The sequence below is a fragment of the Echeneis naucrates genome, chromosome 21 (assembly GCF_900963305.1).
Source record: "Echeneis naucrates chromosome 21, fEcheNa1.1, whole genome shotgun sequence".
NCBI classification, from domain to species: domain Eukaryota; kingdom Metazoa; phylum Chordata; class Actinopteri; order Carangiformes; family Echeneidae; genus Echeneis; species Echeneis naucrates.
The window spans coordinates 4,954,004-4,960,070 of NC_042531.1; positions in this window are offsets into that span (position 1 = coordinate 4,954,004).

Below are 6,067 nucleotides of genomic sequence, written 5' to 3' on the forward strand. Positions count from 1 at the left end.
TCATCGGAGCTCGTCTTTCCTACTCTGGAGCCTGCAAAACTTTCTGCAGGGCAGCCTCTTCCTCTAGTCTTTCTCTGCGCCGCGCATGAGAGCTGTGCTGCGATTTCACTTGCTGTTCAAAACGCACCTTCATCCATCCTGGAAAACGGACGCAAACGCGCAAAGACGCATTGTGGAACGGCACCTGGTACCTGAACGCACCGCCGTTATTTATATTTATTATTTTAAAGGAAACTGTTTTTGTTAATCCAAGTAAGTAGTGGCTTTTGAATCAGTTTGGGGAAACCAGTCCAATCCCGATAGATACTTTTGGATTCATTGTAATCCTGGAAACGCCTGGACTGTGTTGGGTAAAGTGCGCTCTGCTCCGCGATTCAGCCCCCTTTTAAAGGCGACTCTTGCGTCACAAGGCACGGGTGATGACAGTGGTGATGGTGGGGGGTCTCATGTTTACTATATATATATATGTGCGTGTGTGGGTCCTTTAATGTGCTTTCATCACTGCGCACAGGGCTTTCACAATCTATGAATGATCTATCCTGAATTATCCTGAATTCATTATTTTAAAATTATCACAAAACCCCATCTACAGTAAATTCTATATGTCTGTAGTTATATGGATGCATCTGTGTTATTTCCTAACAGGTGCAGACACATTATTGGGCCTAAACATGGGTGAGTCCGCTTTTGTACTTCTGCGTCCATGATGGCAACTAAAGGGCCAAATTTCCTTTATGGTTTTTGTGTTTGGAGGACACAAAACTTCTACTCAGCCTGACAGTGAACATTAGAGCTAATCGAGCGTCCTCACATTTTGGACAGCTGCAGGTGACATTGAGTTGTGTGCAGGTGAAACACAGTGTGCCTGGCATTTTCTTCATGATTTCTTTCCTTCATAGGCTGCAGTTTCCGTTTGGGTTGTTACTTGTGACCTCCTTGTTACGCCATGCTGAGTTTTGGATTTTCACTTGAACACAGCTCTTTCATTAGAGTCTGTGCAGCCACGTCTCTCTGAAAATTGAACAAGATCCAACCCATGTCATTATTTTGTGAGCTATGGCAAGAAGGCCAAGACAAATTCAAATGTGTGGCCAGCTAATATCCTTCTAGACACCAGCCTAATATATGGTGCTGCATCATTTAGCCTCTCTAGATGCTATTTTAAAGGTTTTAGAGTCTTAAAATTACCATTTAGATATGTTGCAATGAAAAATGCAAGCCAAGCATAACTTAATAGTCCAGCATTCAGAACTAAAGTCCCTTTGATGCTCAGAAATTTGCAGGTAAACTCAGAAGATCCTGTTTTTCTGAATTTAGTTTTCTTCTTCTGACCCTTCCTCCACAGATTAGCTTTTTTTAACATATATTTTTGCCCCGAAGTGCGCTGTACACATTAACCTCACAATGTTTCCAGGAGGCTCAAAGAACTTTATTCTTCACTTCTTTCACTAGCTCCATATTTGCTTGTAGTGACACTTTTTCAACAGTGAGTCTTGTAAAGCAGATGTGCTCACCTTGGCTAACTTTCACTTGTCTGATTAAATAATAGTTGATCTTGGAAGTGAAGCTCCTGTTTATTTCAGTGTGGCTATTATGACTTGTCATCAGAGACAGGCAAATTCAACACCTTAGCAACATTTTATTTTAATCATTGTCTGGCAGTGAGAAATGATTGTATGATAGAGATCTAGTGTGCGCCAAGAAATGAAATGGAATTCAGACAATTTTATAAACGTACATTTCTGTCACACTGTTTGCTGTGTGAAAAATTTAAATATTTATTTTGGTTTGATTCCTACATATAAACATATATTCCTGAATTCCCTCCCTTTTTCCCTCCCTTGATACAAAATCTGTATAATGAGATGGTGACTTGTAATGAAAACATTTAACAGGAGAAATATTTATTTGCCGAAAACAGGGCGTTTGGCAGATGCTAATCATTATTAAAAAAACAACCACACCAAAAAAAAAAAAAAAAAACCTGCAGGAGCCTCGTGATTTAGAGAGCAGCTAATACATTTAGGATTTTCAAGGACCTGTTAAGCAGGCCTGTGAGAATTACAGGCCAGTATATATATATAAAAAAAAAAAGAAGAAGAAGAACCTTTTACACAATAATACATGTGCTGAAAAAAAATTTGATGCTGATCTTTGAGAACAAAGTTGCCACCTGAATTCACTTACTGAATTCTATTAATTAATCTGTTTTCTCTTATTCAATGCGCAGCTCTGCACAATAGTCCTCAAAGTGTTCAGTTCCTCATGTTTGTACTTGATGATGTAGCGGGGCCATAAATTATCTGGTCACAGAAGCTTTGTTTGTTGTTTTCAAACCAATCCCTAGAATTAATAGCTGTCAGACAGTCCCTAAACAAATGTCCCTGACAGATGGATTCTGGAAATTATCTCTGAGAGATTTTATCAGCCAATGATATAACCACATTAAAACATGCCCCCACTGTAATATCTCCTAATGTTCAAGTCAGGTATTGTAAATACAAAAAACTGCCTCTTGTCTGAAATGTCAGTATTATTTTGCAGTTCTCTGCACTGCGCAGTGAAAGGGTGTTGTTTGCTGTGAGCAACTTGTGTGCAAGAAATATTAGCTTTTCATTAATGATAAATTTTCAATTTTACATTCCTCTGCTCCATAAAGAAGCAATTCTGATATGAAACTTACAAATAAAGAGAGAAAATTACATTCAATAACATGCTGTTATCACGTAATTTTTATGTATCTTGTTGCAGAGTGGATTGCATAGTTTGTAGTCTTGAAATATCAACAGTCAGCCAGAATAAAAAGGCCATTGCGTCTACAACACAATTGATCACTGACCTGTGCCATTCAAGAATCGAGAAATTGGATTATTCTCAGGTGAGCGATCATGTTTGTGTTTTTTTTCCCCAAGCGAGAAGTAAAAAGACAGGCAGCAAACGAATGTGGTTGAACACACATGGATGGATCTACAGCCTCCAGCATGGTATTAATATACTGTGTACTCTATTTACCCAACAGGCCGGAGGGATTATAGTAGCTGGTGCTGATGTCACTCCAACCGTTATCTGCCCCTCCCATGAAACTATGAAAACATACCAACTCTGCTGCCATTTATCTCATCAGTTAGATTTCAACAGGTGTATTTCCAGTTTCTGTCTGTTGTCGTCAAAATAAAACGGAAGTGGATGGACTTTTCTTTGTAGTGGTTAGAAGATGAAATATTTAAATATAACAATAAAACAAGCTGCTTTTAGTCCCAGAAGAAGAACTGACTGGATGCCCAATTTATTTCAGATGTTGAAATAACTCAGTGAAGTTAAACCTTTGACCTGGTGTTGCCAGGTAAATTAAAACTTTAAGGATCAACACAGTCATTAGAATTCATGGAAACAAAGAATATACAGAATATTGAAAAACAAAATGTCAGCCTTAGGGGCTGTCATAGTTATTTAGACCATGAGTACAGAAACACAATTTTACCTGCACAAAGTGAGTACTTGACTACACTTTCCAGAATGAGAACCAGCTCAGGTGTGCAAGATGGGTTCAGTGACAAGGAGAGAGAAAATATTTGAATTCTATTCAGTTAAAAGATCAAAGTATAGACCAACTGGCAGACTACAAAGCAACACTGTCATCCATTCAGAGTCGCTGACACTTCAAGGTTTTTTCATTTTCATTGGATTTTACAGCTAGTTTGTGACATACAAGAAGTTGGGATCTCTGACCCTATGTTATTTACATACTTTTGTATGGTTGATAATCGTGCTGTTCTAATATCTGATTTTATATCTCTTACATGTTATTATATGAAATATCTACAGTATATGCAGTATATATAATCATGGCCTTTTTATTATTGAATGAAGGAGATACACTGGGGTTGTGGACTTTGTGGTTTGTGTCTGTTCTCCTTTCTCATCCACAGAAAACAGGGACCTACAACAGCCACTGGGGGCTGATCGCAGTAATGGAGCCAGATAATATGAGGAGCAAGTGTGCAACCTGAAGAAGTCACACCCACATACCTCATTTCCTTTGTGTAACCATAACAAAAGCTGGACCAGGGAAAGTTAGAGCATCAGACTTTGTGAACTGATGCTGGATTTGTCTGCTGGTCAGGGAAACATAGTCTGGTCCAGAGCTCTGTAAACAATCTCTTTTTTATAGTATATTTTACTGTTTGCGTTCAAATAAAATATATGAAATTGATTTGGATGTCTCCTGCATCTTTCATCAAACAAATGCGCGAGTTTACTTTGGGAACTCAACAAAGAGTCTATCTTTTTTACATAGGTGAGTGGTGAGGTTTTTGTAGTTGAAACATGTGTGAATTAATTGATTTTGAGCATGACACAACATTCTGTATGTATATATATCTAAATGATAGCCAGTGTTAAATTTAAATCAAGGGAAGTGAGGAAATTGACAGATGCTTTACTCTCTTTCCACCAGGTGTTCTTAGTAGATCGTATTATTCCTTGAACGTCATATATTAATCCCACTTGATTCTGGGATTATAAATCTGTTTGTGACGGTCAAATCACCATCTGATGCATTCACAGTCTGGTGGGTGTTAAACTGTAAGAACATTTACACATTACAACAGTGTTTTCATTTGTTTATCCTTGTACTGTGTTATAATGCACAAGAAAACTGTGGCGGAACATCCCTTCAGTTATCCTTCAGTTTTATAGGCACATTGGTTGGACTCAATCCCAGAACCTTCCTTCTTATTAATCAGCAGGACCACACAGGCCTTTTCAGAATATCTGTCTTTCCCTCGTTTTTCAAAAACCTTTTCTTTTTTTTTTTTTTTACATGCAATTGTGTTCAACAGTTGACTCCAAGCAAACATTTAACATTACCTTGAATTGCCTCAAATTTTTAATTTTTTTTAGGTATTCACGAAAAGGACACCACTGCTTGAGAAAATGGTTTCAAGTTAAATCCAAACCAGTGCTTGTTCAGAAGTGTGCATTAATAATTTTAAAACTCAGTTGTTGCTGGCAACAGCTGGACTGGATTCTCTTCCGCAACTTCTCTACATTGTATCTGTAGTATTTTCTGTTTTTTTACATTGTGTATGTGTGTGTGTGTGTGTGTGTGTGTGCGTGTATATATATATATATATATTTTTTTTTTTTTTTTTTCAATTTCCCCAAGTGGGATCAAAGCAGTCTCATTTTATCTCATATATAAAATAAATGTTTACCTCAAACGTTTATAATATTTTATGAAGTATTTTATGACTTGCATTCTAAAGTATTCTATTTGAATAATTTAAAAAAAAATCTATTCGTGATACCGTGAGATTACAGTACAGTACACATTCAGGAGATTAAGTTGATTTTACCTTTCAAAAGACTTCACAGTGCCAAACTCGTGTTAGTGGCCGAAAAGGGAAAATCAACATGTCGGGTCCGACTGCAGCGTGGAAAGTTTGGGCGGAATGAATGAGCCATTGTGACAACATCGAAAATAAACAACTAATATTTGACTCGATTAAAGGATAACTAAAAAAAACCACAACTGCTTCAGTATGTTTGCTAAGACAGCAAAATTTCAGCAGCTTTGCATAAATTAAGCGCTCGTTATTATTATTATTATTATTCTTTTTATGATTTGAGTCGATGCTCGCCGAGTCCAAGTGCAGCAGGAAAGATCAGGCAGCTAAATCGAGCAGTGAGAAATCGCTCGCCTCTTACTCCTCGGCCCAAATTCAGAGGAACAAACTCCGGAGATGTGTGCTGCATATAAAACGAGCACCGGCTTCGCTTCCTTGGAACTTCACAGGCTTTAACTAAAAGGCAAAAATCTTGCGTGTGTTGCTGCTGTTTTTGTTTTGAGGTTGTTTTTTTTTTCCTCCCAGCGCCCGCTATGACCGGAAGAAATCGGTGCTGTCAGTTTGGTCGCTTGCTAGCTGGATGTAGCTGAGAGCTAATGTGTGGCTAACGGCTAACAGCTTGCGTTTTTAGCTTCGCAGCGGTCGGCAGAGGAAATTCAGACAAATAGAAATCCACATATCACCTTAACGGGTGTAAAGTTGCGGGTGAATGCCGCCGG